Source organism: Aristolochia californica, unplaced genomic scaffold (assembly GCF_029961685.1).
Source record: "Aristolochia californica isolate CCGP_79_NKW_82.1479 unplaced genomic scaffold, dmAriCali1.0.hap1 SCAF_1, whole genome shotgun sequence".
Lineage (NCBI taxonomy): Eukaryota > Viridiplantae > Streptophyta > Magnoliopsida > Piperales > Aristolochiaceae > Aristolochia > Aristolochia californica.
In genome coordinates, this window is record NW_027181770.1 from 30,314,314 (window position 1) to 30,330,146 (window position 15,833).

Consider the following 15,833-nt stretch of genomic DNA (forward strand, 5'->3'; position numbering starts at 1 on the left):
TTTCTTAGGGTAATATAGCCCGTTACGCATGATAAATCACTTTACAATCATCCATGATCGTTGGGTCAACTTTTTGTATATGGGCAAAATAATGGCTTGTTTGACTCTGGTAAATATCCCACCGTACGTTCAGTTGAGAATTTAATGAGCGTTTGTTATTCTCTTCAAATGCTTTGGATCGATAGGTGATTTGCATCTTTAACATGTTTAAAACATGCATATCCATTTTTAAATCATGTGTGGAGGAAATCTCTTTCCTATAAAATTCCAAGCTGTTGGGGTTGAAGTAGTTGAATTTCCCAAACTTGGACAACAAAACTTTTGTGTTCATTTGTGGTGTGTGAATAAATTTTCTTTGCTTACATTTGTTATTGTTTTAAATTTTTTCCGTACTTGGACTCCAAAATTTTCATTTTGTTGTGATCTATTTGCCTTTTTGGTTTACGAGATGAAGGGAGAGCAAAAACTCAAAGTTTTGTTTTAAGCAAAAAGAGTACGTGTAGAATGGAAATGCACAATGCACAAATGTAGAGAGAGATAATTCAAAAGAGTTTTTGTAATTTTTAGGAATTTTAAGATCTTCTTAGTTTTTAAATATCAGGTTTTGCAATCGTCGGGAAAAATTGGGGGCAGGGATTTTTAACTTAGTCTTGACTCCCAATCCATAAGTCATTTCTTAGGGTAATATAGGCCGTTACGCTTGATAAATCACTTTACAATCATCCATGATCGTTGGGTCAATTTTTGTAGATGGGCAAAATAATGGCTTGTTTGACTCGGGTAAATATCCCACCGCACGTTCACTTGAGAATTTAATGAGCGTTTGTTAATCTCTTCAAAAGCTTTGGATCCATAGGTTATTTGCATCTTTAACATGTTTAAAACATGCAAAGCCAATTTTTAAGCATGTGTGGAGGAAATCTCTTTCTAATAAAATTCCAAGTTGTTAGGGTTGAACTAGTGGAATTTCCAAAACTTGGACAACAAAAATTTTGTGTTCATTTGTGGGGTGTGAACAAATTCTCTTTACTTACATTTGTTATTGTTTTAAATTTTTTTCAGTACATGAACTCTAAAATTTTCATTTTGTTGTGATCTATTTGCCTTTTTGGTTTACGGGAAGAAGGGAGAACGAAAACTCAAATTTTTGATTTATGAAAAAAGTGTACGTCTAAAATTAAAATGCACAATGCACAAATGTAGAGCGAGATCATTCCAAAGAGTTTCTGTAATTTTTAGGGATTGTACACTCTTCTTAGTTTTTATATATCAGGTTTTGCAATCGTCTGGAAAAAGGGGGACACAGGGATTTTTAACTGAGTCTTGACTCCCAATCCATAAGTCATTTCTTAGGGAAATATAGCCCGTTATGCATGATAAATCACTTTACAATCATCCATGATCGTTGGGTCAGCTTTTTGTAGATGGGCAAAATAATGGCTTGTTGGATTCGGGTAAATATCCCACCGCACAGTCAGTTGAGAATTTAATGAGCGATTGTTATTCTCTTCAAAAGCTTTGGATCCATAGGTGATTTGCATCTTTAACAAGTTTAAAACATGCAAATCCATTTTTTAAGCATGTGTGGAGGAAATCTCTTTCTGACAAAATTCCAAGCTATTAGGGTTAAACTAGTGGAATTTCCCAAACTTGGACAAAAAAACTTTTGTTTTCATTTGTGGTGTGTGAATAAATTTTATTTACTTACAATACTTATTGTTTTAAATTTTTTCCGTACTTGAGCTCCAAAATTTTCATTTTGTTGTGGTTGACGGGATGAAGGGAGAGCGAAAACTCAAAGTTTTGTTTTAAGAAAAAAGAGTTCATGTAGAATGGAAATGCACAATGGACAAATGTAGAGTGAGATAATTCCAAAGATTTTCTGTAATTTTTAGGGATTGTAAGCTCTTCTTAGTTTTTATATATCAGGTTTTGCAATAGTCGGGAAAAACGGGGAGGCAGGGATTTTTAACTGAGTCTTGAATCCCAATCTATAAGTCATTTATTTGGGTAATATAGCCCGTTACACATGATCAATCACTTTACAATCATCCATGATCGTTGGGTTAGCTTTTTGTAGATGGGAAAAATAATGGCTTGTTTGACTCGGGTAAATATCCCACCGCACGTTCTCTTGAGAATTTAATGAGCGTTTGTTATTCTCTTCAAAAGCTATGGATCCATAGGTGATTTGCATCTTTAACATGTTTAAAACATGCAAATCCATTTTTTAAGCATGTGTGGAGGAAATCTCTTTCTTATAAAATTCCAAGCTGTTAGGGTTGAACTGGTTAAATTTCCCAAACTTGGACAACAAAACTTTTGTGTTCTTGTGTGGTGTGTAAATAAATTTTCTTTACTTACACTTGTTATTTTTTTAAATTTTTTCTGTACTTGAACTCCATAATTTTCATTTTGTTGTGATCTATTTGCCTTTTTGGTTTACGGGATGAAGGGAGAGCGAAAACTCAAAATCTTGATTGATGAAAAAAGTGTACATCTAAAATGAAAATGAACAGTGCACAAATGTAGAGCGAGATAATTCCAAAGGGTTTCTGTAATTTTTAGGGATTGTAAGATCTTCTTTGTTTTTATATATCAGGTTTTGCAATCGTCGGGAAAAAGGGGGAGGCAGGTATTTTTAACTGAGTCTTGACTCCCAATCCATAAGTCATTTATTAGGGTAATATAGTCCATTACGTATGATAAATCACGTTACAAACATCCATGATCGTTGGGTCAGCTTTTTCTAGGTGGGCAAAAAAATGGCTTGTTTGACTCAGGTAAATATCCTACCGCACGTTCACTTGAGAATTTATTGAGCGTTTGTTATTCTCTTCAAAAGCTTTGGATCCATAGGTGATTTGCATCTTTAACATGTTTAAAACATGCATATCCATTTTTAAAGCATGTGTGGAGGAAATCTCTTTCCTATAAAATTCCAAGCTGTTGGGTTGAACTAGTGGAATTTCCCAAACTTGGACAACAAAAATTTTGTGTTCATTTGTGGTGTGTGAATAAATTTTCTTTACTTTCATTTTTTATTGTTTTAAATTTTTTTTGTACTTGAACTTTGAAATTTTCATTTTGTTGTGATCTATTTGCCTTTTTGGTTTACGGGATGGAGGGAGAGCGAAAACTCAAAGTTTTGTTTTAAGAAAAAAGACTACATGTAGAATGGAAATGTACAATGCACAAATGCACAGAGAGATAATTCCAAAGATTTTCTGTAATTTTTAGGGATTGTAAGCTCTTCTTAGTTTTTATATATCAGGTTTTGCAATCGTCGGGAAAAACGGGGAGGCAGGGATTTTTGACTGAGTCTTGATTCCCAATCCATAAGTCATTTATTAGGGTAATATAGCCCGTTACGCATGATAAATCACTTTACAATCATACGTTATCGTTGGGTCAGCTTTTTGTAGATGGGCAAAATAATGGCTTGTTTGACTCGGATAAATATCCCTTTGCACATTTGCTTGAGAATTTAATGAGTGTTTGTTATTCTCTTCAAAAGCTATGGATCCATAGGTGATTTGCATCTTTAACATGTTTAAAACATGCAAATGCATTTTTTAACCATGTGTGGAGGAAATTTCTTTGTTATAAAATTCCAAGTTGTTAGGGTTGAACTAGTGGAATTTCCCAAACTCTGACAACAAAACTTTTGTGTTCATTTGTGGTGTGTGAATAAATTTTCATTACTTACATTTGTTTTTGTTTTAAATTTTTTCCGTACTTGAACTCTAAAATTTTCATTATGTTGTGATCTATTTGCCTTTTCGGTTTACGGGATGAAGGGAGAGCGAAAACTCAAAGTTTTGATTTAAGAAAAAAGTGTACATCTAAAATGGAAATGCACAGTGCACAAATGTAGAGCGAGATAATTACAAAGATTTTCTATAATTTTTAGGGATTGTAAGCTCTTCTTAGTTTTTACATATTAGGTTTTGCAATCATCGGGAAAAAGGGGGAGGCAGGGATTTTTAACTGAGTCTTGACTCCAAAGCCATAAGTCATTTATTAGGGTAATATAGCCCATTACACATGATAAATCACTTTACAATCATCCATGATCGTTGGGTCGACTTTTTGTATATGGGAAAATTAATGTCTTGTTTGACTCGGGTAAATATCCCACCGCACGTTCACTTGAGAATTTAATGAGCGTTTGTTATTCTCTTCAAAAGCTTTGGATCCATAGGTTATTTGCATCTTTAACATGTTGAAAACATGCAAATCCATTTTTTAAGCATGTGTGGAGGAAATCTCTTTCATATAAAATTCCAAGCTGTTGGGGTTGAACTAGTGGAATTTCCCAAACTTGGACAACAAAATTTGTGTTAATTTATGATGTGTGAATAAATTTTTTTTACTTACATTTGTTATTGTTTTAAATTTTTTTCCGTACATGAACTCTAAAATTTTCATTTTGTTGTGATCTATCTGCCTTTTTGGTTTACGGGATGAAGGGGCAGCGAAAACTGAAAGTTTTGATTTATGAAAAAAATGTGCATCTAAAATGAATATGCACAGTGCACAAATGTAGTGCGAGATAATTCCAAAGAGTTTCGGTAATTTTTAGGGATTGTAAGCTCTTCTTAGTTTTTATATATCAGGTTTCACAATCGTCGGGAAAGAGGGGGAGCGTGGGATTTTTAACTGAGTCTTGACTCCCAATCCATAAGTCATTTCTTAGGGTAATATAGCCCGTTATGCATGATAAACCACTTTAGAATCATCCATGATCGTTGGGTCAGCTTTTTGTAGATGGGCAAAATAATGGCTTGTTTGACTTGGGTAAATATCCCATCGCACGTTCAGTTGAGAATTTAATGAGCGTTTTTTATTCTCTTCAAAAGCTTTGGATCCATAGGTAATTTGCATCTTTTACATGTTTTAAACATGCTTATCCATTTTTAAAAAATGTGTGGAGGAAATATCTTTCCTATAAAATTCCAAGCCGTTGGGGTTGAACTAGTGGAATTTCCCAAACTTGGACAACAAAACTTTTGTGTTCATTTGTGATGTGTGAATAAATTTTATTTACATATATTTGTTATTGTTTTGAATTTTTTCCATACTTGAACTCCAAATTTTCATTTTGTTGTGATCTATTTGCCTTTTTGGTTAACAAGATGAAGGGAGAGCCAAAACTCAAAGTTTTGTTTTAAGAAAAAAGAGTACATGTAGAATGGAAATGCACAATGCACAAATGTAGAGAGAGATAATTCCAATGAGTTTCTGTAATTTTTAGGCATTGTAAGCTCTTCTAAGTTTTTATATATCAGGTTTTGCAATCGTCAGGAAAAAGGGGGAGGCAGGGATTTTTAACTGAGTCTTGACTCACAATCCATAAGTCATTTATTAGGGTAATATAGCCCGTTACGCATGATAAATCACTTTACAATCATCCATGATCATTGGGTCAGCTTTTTGTAGATGGGCAAAATAATGGCTTGTTTGACTCGGGTAAATATCCCACCGCACGTTCACTTGAGAATTTAATGAGCGTTTATTATTCTCTTTAAAAGCTATGGATCCATAGGTTATTTGCATCTTTAACATGTTTAAAACATGCAAATCCATTTTTTAAGCATGTGTGGAGGAAATCTCTTTCTTGTAAAATTCCAAGCTGTTAAGGTTGAACTAGTGGAATTTCCCAAACTTGGACAACAAAACTTTTGTGTTTATTTGTGGTGTGTGAATAAATTTTCTTTACTTACATTTGTTTTTGTTTTAAATTTTTTCCGTACTTGAACTCTAAAATTTTCATTTTGTTGTGATCTATTTGCCTTTTTGGTTTACGAGATGAAGGGAGAGCGAAAACTCAAAGTTTTTATTTTTGAAAAAAGTGTACATCTAAAATGGAAATGCACAGTGCACAAATGTAGAGCGAGATAATTCCAAAGAGTTTCTGTAATATTTAGGGATTGTAAGCTCTTCTTAGTTTTTATATATCAGGTTTTGCAATGGTCGGGAAAAAGGGGGAGGCAGGGATTTTTAACTGAGTATTGACTCGCAAGCCATAAGTCATTTATTAGGGTAATATATCCCATTACACATGATAAATCATTTTACAATCATCCATGATCGTTGGGTCAACTTTTCGTAGATGGGAAAATTAATGTCTTGTTTGACTCAGGTAAATATCCCACCGCACGTTGACTTGAGAATTTAATGAGCGTTTGTTATTCTCTTCAAAAGCTTTGGATCCATAGGTGATTTTCATCTTTAACATGTTGAAAACATGCAAATCCATTTTTTAAGCATGTGTGGAGAAAATCACTTTCTTATAAAATTCCAAGTTGTTAGGGTTGAACTAGTGGAATTTCCCAAACTTGGACAACAAAACTTTTGTGTTTATTTGTGGTGTGTGAATAAATTTTCTTTACGTACATTTGTTTTTGTTTTAAATTTTTTCCGTACTTGAACTCTAAACTTTTCATTTTGTTGTGATCTATTTGCCTTTTTGGTTTACGAGATGAAGGGAGAACGAAAACTCAAAGTTTTGATTTATGAAAAAAGTGTACATCTAAAATGGAAATGCACAGTGCACAAATGTAGAGCGAGATAATTCCAAAGAGTTTCTGTAATATTTAGGGATTGTAAGCTCTTCTTAGTTTTTATATATCAGGTTTTGCAATCGTCGGGAAAAAGGGGGAGGCAGGGATTTTTAACTGAGTCTTGACTCCCAAGCCATAAGTCAGTTATCAGGGTAATATAGCCCATTACACATGATAAATCACTTTACAATCATCCATGATCGTTGGGTCAACTTTTCGTAGATGGGAAAATTAATGTCTTGTTTGACTTGGGTAAATATCCCACCGCACGTTGACTTGAGAATTTAATGAGCGTTTGTTATTCTCTTCAAAAGCTTTGGATCCATAGGTGATTTGCATCTTTAGCATGTTGAAAACATGCAAATCCATTTTTTAAGCATGTGTGGAGGAAATCTCTTTCTTATAAAATTCCAAGCTGTTAGGGTTGAACTAGTGGAATTTCCCAAACTTGGACAACAAAACTTTTGTGTTGATTTGTTGTGTGTGAAAAAAATTTCTTTACTTACATTTTTTATTGTTTTAATTTTTTTTCCGTACATGAACTCTAAAATTTTGATTTTGTTGTCATCTATTTGCCTTTTCTGTTTACTAGATGAAGGGAGAGCGAAAACTCAAAGTTTCGAATTATGAAAAAAGTGTACATCTAAAATGAGAATGCACAGTGCACAAATGTAGAGCGAGATAATTCCAAAGAGTTTCTATAATTTTTAGGGATTGAAAGCACTTCTTAGTTTTTATATATCAGGTTTGGCAATCGTCAGGAAAAAGGGAGTGGCATGGATTTTTAACTGAATCTTGACTCCCAATCCATAACTCATTTATTAGGGTAATATAGCCCGTTACACATGATAAATCACTTTACAATCATCCATGATCGTTGGGTCAGCTTTTTCTAGATGGGCAAAATAATGGCCTGTTTGACTCGGGTAAATATCCCACCGCACGTTCACTTGAGAATTTAATGAGCGTTTGTTCTTCTCTTCAAAAGCTTTGGATCCATAGCTGATTTGCATCTTTAACATGTTTAAAACATGCAAATCCATTTTTTTAGCATGTGTGGAGGAAATCTCTTTCATATAAAATTCCAAGTTGTTAGGGTTGAACTAGTGGAATTTCCCAAACTTGGACAACAAAACTTTTGTGTTAATTTGTGGTGTGTGAATAAATTTTCTTTACTTACATTTGTTATTGTTTTAAATTTTTTTCAGTACATGAACTATCAAATTTTCATTTTGTTGTGATCTATTGGCCTTTTTGGTTTACGGGATGAAGGGAGAGCGAAAACTCGAAGTTTTTATATATGAAAAAAGTGTGCATCTAAAATGAAAATGCACAGTGCACAAATGTAGAGCGAGATCATTCCAAAGAGTTTCGGTAATTTTTAAGCATTGTAAGCTCTTCTTAGTTTTTAAATATCAGGTTTTGCAATCGTCAGGAAAAAGGGGGAGCGAGGGATTTTTAATTGAGTCTTGACTCCCAATCCATAAGTCATTTCTTAGGGTAATATAGCCCGTTACGCATGATAAATCACTTTACAATCATCCATGATCGTTGGGTTAGCTTTTTGTATATGGTCAAAATAATGGCTTGTTTGACTCGGGTAAATATCCCAAAGCACGTTCACTTGAGAATTTAATGAGCGTTTGTTATTCTCTTCAAAAGCTTTGGATCCATAGGTGATTTGCATCTTTAGCATGTTGAAAACATGCAAATCCATTTTTTAAGCATGTGTGGAGGAAATCTCTTTCTTATAAAATTCCAAGCTGTTAGGGTTGAACTAGTGGAATTTCCCAAACTTGGACAACAAAACTTTTGTGTTTATTTGTGGTGTGTGAATAAATTTTCTTTACGTACATTTGTTTTTGTTTTAAATTTTTTCCGTACTTGAACTCTAAACTTTTCATTTTGTTGTGATCTATTTGCCTTTTTGGTTTACGAGATGAAGGGAGAGCGAAAACTCAAAGTTTTGATTTATGAAAAAAGTGTACATCTAAAATGGAAATGCACAGTGCACAAATGTAGAGCGAGATAATTCCAAAGAGTTTCTGTAATATTTAGGGATTGTAAGCTCTTCTTAGTTTTTATATATCAGGTTTTGCAATCGTCGAGAAAAAGGGGGAGGCAGGGATTTTTAACTGAGTCTTGACTCCCAAGCCATAAGTCAGTTATCAGGGTAATATAGCCCATTACACATGATAAATCACTTTACAATCATCCATGATCGTTGGGTCAACTTTTCGTAGATGGGAAAATTAATGTCTTGTTTGACTTGGGTAAATATCCCACCGCACGTTGACTTGAGAATTTAATGAGCGTTTGTTATTCTCTTCATAAGCTTTGGATCCATAGGTGATTTGCATCTTTAGCATGTTGAAAACATGCAAATCCATTTTTTAAGCATGTGTGGAGGAAATCTCTTTCTTATAAAATTCCAAGCTGTTAGGGTTGAACTAGTGGAATTTCCCAAACTTGGACAACAAAACATTTGTGTTGATTTGTTGTGTGTGAAAAAAATTTCTTTACTTACATTTTTTATTGTTTTAATTTTTTTTCCGTACATGAACTCTAAAATTTTGATTTTGTTGTCATCTATTTGCCTTTTCTGTTTACTGGATGAAGGGAGAGCGAAAACTCAAAGTTTCGAATTATGAAAAAAGTGTACATCTAAAATGAGAATGCACAGTGCACAAATGTAGAGCGAGATAATTCCAAAGAGTTTCTATAATTTTTACGGATTGAAAGCACTTCTTAGTTTTTATATATCAGGTTTGGCAATCGTCAGGAAAAAGGAAGTGGCATGGATTTTTAACTGAGTCTTGACTCCCAATCCATAACTCATTTATTAGGGTAATATAGCCCGTTACACATGATAAATCACTTTACAATCATCCATGATCGTTGGGTCAGCTTTTTCTAGATGGGCAAAATAATGGCCTGTTTGACTCGGGTAAATATCCCACCGCACGTTCACTTGAGAATTTAATGAGCGTTTATTCTTCTCTTCAAAAGCTTTGGATCCATAGCTGATTTGCATCTTTAACATGTTTAAAACATGCAAATCCATTTTTTTAGCATGTGTGGAGGAAATCTCTTTCATATAAAATTCCAAGTTGTTAGGGTTGAACTAGTGGAATTTCCCAAACTTGGACAACAAAACTTTTGTGTTAATTTGTGGTGTGTGAATAAATTTTCTTTACTTACATTTGTTATTGTTTTAAATTTTTTTCAGTACATGAACTATCAAATTTTCATTTTGTTGTGATCTATTGGCCTTTTTGGTTTACGGGATGAAGGGAGAGCGAAAACTCGAAGTTTTTATATATGAAAAAAGTGTGCATCTAAAATGAAAATGCACAGTGCACAAATGTAGAGCGAGATCATTCCAAAGAGTTTCGGTAATTTTTAAGCATTGTAAGCTCTTCTTAGTTTTTAAATATCAGGTTTTGCAATCGTCAGGAAAAAGGGGGAGCGAGGGATTTTTAATTGAGTCTTGACTCCCAATCCATAAGTCATTTCTTAGGGTAATATAGCCCGTTACGCATGATAAATCACTTTACAATCATCCATGATCGTTGGGTTAGCTTTTTGTATATGGTCAAAATAATGGCTTGTTTGACTCTGGTAAATATCCCACCGCACGTTTAGTTGAGAATTTAATGAGCGTTTGTTATTCTCTTCAAAAGCTTTGGATCCATAGGTAATTTGCATCTTTAACATGTTTTAAACATGCATATCCATTTTTAAAGCATGTGTGGAGGAAATCTCTTTCCTATAAAATTCCAAGCCGTTGGGGTTGAACTAGTGGAATTTCCCAAACTTGGACAACAAAACTTTTGTGTTCATTTGTGGTGTGTGAATAAATTTTCTTTACGTTATTGTGTTAAATTTTTTCCGTACTTGAACTCCAAAATTTTCATTTTGTTGTGATCTATTTGCCTTTTTGCTTAACAAGATGAAGGGAGAGAAAAAACTCAAAGTTTTTTCTTAAGAAAAAAGAGTACATGTAGAATGGAAATGCACAATGCACAAATGTAGAGAGAGATAATTCCAAAGAGTTTCTGTAATTTTTAGGGAATGTAAGCTCTTCTAAGTTTTTATATATCAGGTTTTGCAATCGTCAGGAAAAATGGGGAGGCATGGATTTTTAGCTGAGTCTTGACTCACAATCCATAAGTCATTTATTAGGGTAATATAGCCCGTTACGCATGATAAATCACTTTACCATCATCCATGATCGTTGGGTCAGCTTTTTGTAGATGGGCAAAATATAGGCTTGTTTGACTCGGGTAAATATCCCACCGCACGTTCACTTGAGAATTTAATGAGCGTTTATTATTCTCTTTAAAAGCTATGGATCCATAGGTGATTTGCATCTTTTACATGTTTAAAACGTGCAAATCCATTTTTTAACCATGTGTGGAGGAAATCTCTTTCTTATAAAATTCCAAGCTGTTAGGGTTGAACTAGTGGAATTTCCCAAACTTTCACAACAAAACTTTTGTGTTCATTTTTGGTGTATGAATAAATTTTGTTTACTTACATTTGTTATTGTTTTAAATTTTTTCCGCACTTGAACTCCAAAATTTTCATTTTGTTGTGATCTATTTGCCTTTTTTGTTTACTGGATGAAGGGAGAGCGAGAATTCAAAGTTTTGTTTTAAGAAAAGGGAGTCCATGTAGAATGGAAATGCACAATGCACAAATGTAGAGAGAGATAATTCCAAAGAGTTTTTGTAATTTTTAGGGATTGTAAGCTCATCTTAGTTTTTATGTATCAGGTTTTGCAATCGTCGGGAAAAAGGGGGAGGCAGAGATTTATAACTGAGTCTTGACTCCCAATCCATTAGTCATTTATTAGGGTAATATAGCCCGTTACGCATGATAAATCACTTTACAATCATCCATGATCGTTAGGTCAGCTTTTTGTAGATGTGCAAAATAATGTCTAGTTTGACTCGGGTAAATATCCCTCCGCACGTTCAGTTGAGAATTTAATGAGCGTTTCTTATTCTCTTCTAAATCTATGGATCCATAGGTGATTTGCATCTTGAGCATGTTTAAAACATGCAAATTCATTTTTTAAGCATGTGTGGAGGAAATCTCTTTCTTATAAAATTCCAAGCTGTAAGGGTTGAACTAGTGGAATTTCCCAAACTTGGACAACAAAACTTTTGTGTTCATTTTTTGTGTGTGAATAAATTTTCTTTACTTACATTTGTTATTTTTTTAAATTTTTTCCGCACTTGAACTCAAATATTTTCATTTTGTTGTGATCTATTTGCCTTTTTGGCTTACGGGATGAAGGCAGAGCGAAAACTCAAAGTTTTGTTTTAAAAAAAAGAGTACATGTAGAATGGAAATGCATAATGCACAAATGTAGAGAGAGATAATTCGAAAGAGTTTCTGTAATTTTTATTGATTGTAAGGTCTTCTTATTTTTTATATATCGTGTTTTACAATCGTCGGGAAAAAGGGGGAGGCATGGATTTTTAACTGAGTCTTGAATCCCAATCCATAAGTCATTTCTTAGGGTAATATAGCCCGTTACACATGATAAATTACTTTACAATCATCCATGATCGTTGGGTCAGCTTTTTGTAGATGGGCAAAATAATGGCTTGTTCGACTCGGGTAAATATCCCACCGCACGTTTACTTGAGAATTTAATGAGCGTTTGTTATTCTCTTCAAAAGCTTTGGATCCATAGGTGATTTGCATCTTTAACATGTTTAAAACATGCAAGTCCATTTTTTAAGCATGTGTGGAGGAAATCTCTTTCTTATAAAATTCCAAGCTGTTAGGGTTGAACTAGTGGAATTTTCCAAACTTGGACAACAAAACTTTTGTGTTCATTTGTGGTGTGTGAATAAATTTTCTTTACATTTGTTATTGTTTTAAATTTTTTTCCGTACATGAACTCTAAAATTTTCATTTTGTTGTGATCTATTTGCCTTTTTGGTTTACGGGATGATGGGAGTGCGAAAACTCAAAGTTTTGTTTCAAGAAAAAAAAGTACATGTAGAATGGAAATGCACAATGCACTAATGCAGAGAGAGATAATTCCAAAGAGTTTCTGTAACTTTTAGGGATTGTAAGCTTTTCATAGTTTTTATATATCAGGTTTTGCAATTGTTGGGAAAAAGGGGGAGGCAGGGATTTTTAACTGAGTCTTGACTCCCAATCCATTAGTCATTTATTAGGGTAATATAGCCCGTTATGCATGATAAATCACTTTACAATCATCCGTGATCGTTGGGTCAGCTTTTTGTAGATGGGAAAAATAATGGCTTGTTTGACTCGGGTAAATATCCCACCGCACGTTCACTTGAGAATTTAGTGAGCTTTTGTTATTCTCTTCAACAGCTATTGATCCATAGGTGATTTGCATCTTTTACATGTTTAAAACATGCAAATCCATTTTTGAAGCAAGTGTGGAGGAAATATCTTTCTTATAAAATTCCAAGCTTTTGGGGTTGAACTAGTGGAATTTCCCAAACATGGACAACAAACCTTTTGTGTTCATTTGTGGTGTGTGAATAAATTTTATTTACTTACATTTGTTATTGTTTTAAATTTTTTCCGCACTTGATCTCCAAAATTTTTATTTTGTTGTGATCTATTAGCCTTTTTGGTTTACGGGATGAAGGGAGAGCGAAAACTCAAAGTTTTGTTTTAAGAAAAAAGAGTACAGGTAGAATGGAAATGCACAATGCCCAAATGTAGAGAGAGATAATTCCAAAGAGTTTCTGTAATTTTTAGGAATTGTAAGCTCTTCTTAGTTTTTATATATCAGGTTTTGTAATCGTCAGGAAAAAGGGGGAGGCAGCGATTTTTAACTGAGTCTTGACTCCCAATCCATAAGTCATTTCTAAGGGTAATATAGCCCGTTACGCATGATAAATCACTTTACAATCATCCATGATTGTTAGGTCAGCTTTTTTGTAGATGGGAAAAATAATGGCTTGTTTGACTCGGGTAACTAACCCACCGCACGTTCACTTGAGAATTTAATGAGCTTTTGTTGTTATCTACAAAAGCTATGGATCCATAGGTGATTTGCATCTTTAACATGCTTAAAACATGCAAATCCATTTTTTAAGCATGTGTGGAGGAAAACTCTTTCTTATAAAATTCCAAGCTGTGAGGGTTGAACTAGTGGTATTTCCCAAACTTGGACAACAAAACTTTTGTGTTCATTTGTGGTGTGTGAATAAATTTTCTTTACTTACATTTGTTATTGTTTTAAATTTTTTTCCGTACATGAACTCTAAAATTTTCATTTTGATATGATCTATTTGGCTTTTTTGTTTACGGGATGAAGGGAGAGCAAAAACTCAAAGTTTTGATTTATGAAAAAAGTGTAGATCTAAAATGAAAATACACAGTGCACAAATGTAGAGCGTGATAATTCTATAGAGTTTCTGTAATTTTTAGGGATTGTAAGCTCTTCTTAGTTTTTATATATCAGGTTTTGCAATCATCGAGAAAACGGGGGAGGTAGGGATTTTTAACTGTCTTCACTCCCAATCGATAAGTCACTTATTAGGGTAATATAGCCCGTTACGCATGATAAATCACTTTACAATCATCCATGATCGTTGGGTCAGCTTTTTGTAGATGGGAAAAATAATGCCTTGTTTGACTCGGGTAAATATCCCACCGCACGTTCACTTGATAATTTAATGAGCGTTTGTTATTCTCTTCAAAAGCTTTGGATCCATAGGTGATTTCCATCTTTAACATGTTTAAAACATGCAAATCCATTTTTTAAGCATGTGTGAAGGAAATCTCTTTCTTATAAAATTCCAATCTGTTGGGGTTGAACTAGTGGAATTTCCCAAACTTGGACAACAAAACTTTGATTTCATTTGTGCTGTGTGAATAAATTTTCTTTACATACGTTTGTTATTGTTTCATATTTTTTGCGTACTTGAACTCCAAAATTTTTCATTTTGTTGTGATCTATTTGCCTTTTTGGTTTACGAGATGAAGGGAGAACGAAAACTCAAAGTTTTTTTTTAAGAAAAAAGAGTGCATGTAGAATGGAAATGTACAATGCACAAATGTAGTGGGAGATAAATCCAAAGAGTTTCAAAAATTTTTAGGGATTGTAAGCTCTTCATAGTTTTTATATATAAGGTTTTGCAATCGTCGGGAAAAAGGGGGAGGCAGGGATTTTTAACTGTGTCTTGACTCCCAATCCATAAGTTAGTTATTAGGGTAATATAGCCCGTTACGCATGATAAATCACTTTACAATCATCCATGATCGTTGGGTCAGCTTTTTGTAGATGGGCAAAAAAATGGCTTGTTTGACTCGGATAAATATCCCACCGCACGTTCACTTGAGAATTTAATGAGCATTTGTTATTCACTTCAAAATCTTTGGATCCATAGGTGATTTGCATCTTTAACATGTTTAAAACATGCAAATCCACTTTTTAAACATGTGTGGAGGAAATGTCTTTCTTATAAAATTCCATTCTGTTAGGGTTGAACGAGTGGAATGTCCCAAACTTGGACAACAAAACTTTTGTGTTCATTTGTGGTGTGTGAATAAATTTTATTTACTTACATTTTTTATTGTTTTAAATTTTTTTCCGTACATGAAGTCCAAAATTTTCATTTTGTTGTGATCTATTTGCATTTTCTGTTTACGGGTTGAAGGGAGGACGAAAACTCAATGTTTTGATTTATGAAAAAAGAGTACATGTAGAATGGAAATGCACAGTGCCCAAATGTAGAGAGAGATAATCCAAAGAGTTTCTGTATTTTTTAGGGATTGTCAGCTCTTCTTAGTTTTTATATATCAGGTTTTGCAATCGTCGGGAAAAACGGGGAGACAGGGATTTTTAACTGAGTCTTGACTCCCAATCCATAAGTCATTCATTTGGGTAATATAGCCCGTTTTGCATGATAAATTACTTTACAATCATCCATGATCGTTAGGTCAGGTTTTTGTAGATGGGCAAAATCATGGCTACTTTGACTAGGGTAAATATCCTGCCGCACGTTCACTTGAGAATTTAATGAGCATTTCTTATTCTCTTCAAAAGCTTTGGATCCATAGGTGATTTGCATCTTTAACATGTTTAAAAGATGAAATCTATTTTTTAAGCATGTGTGGAAGAAATCTCTTTCTTATAAAATTCCAAGCTGTTGGGGTTGAACTAGTGGAATTTCCCAAACTTGGACAACAAAACTTTTGTGTTCATTTGTGGTGTGTGAATAAATTTTCTTTACTTACATTTGTTATTGTTTTAAATTT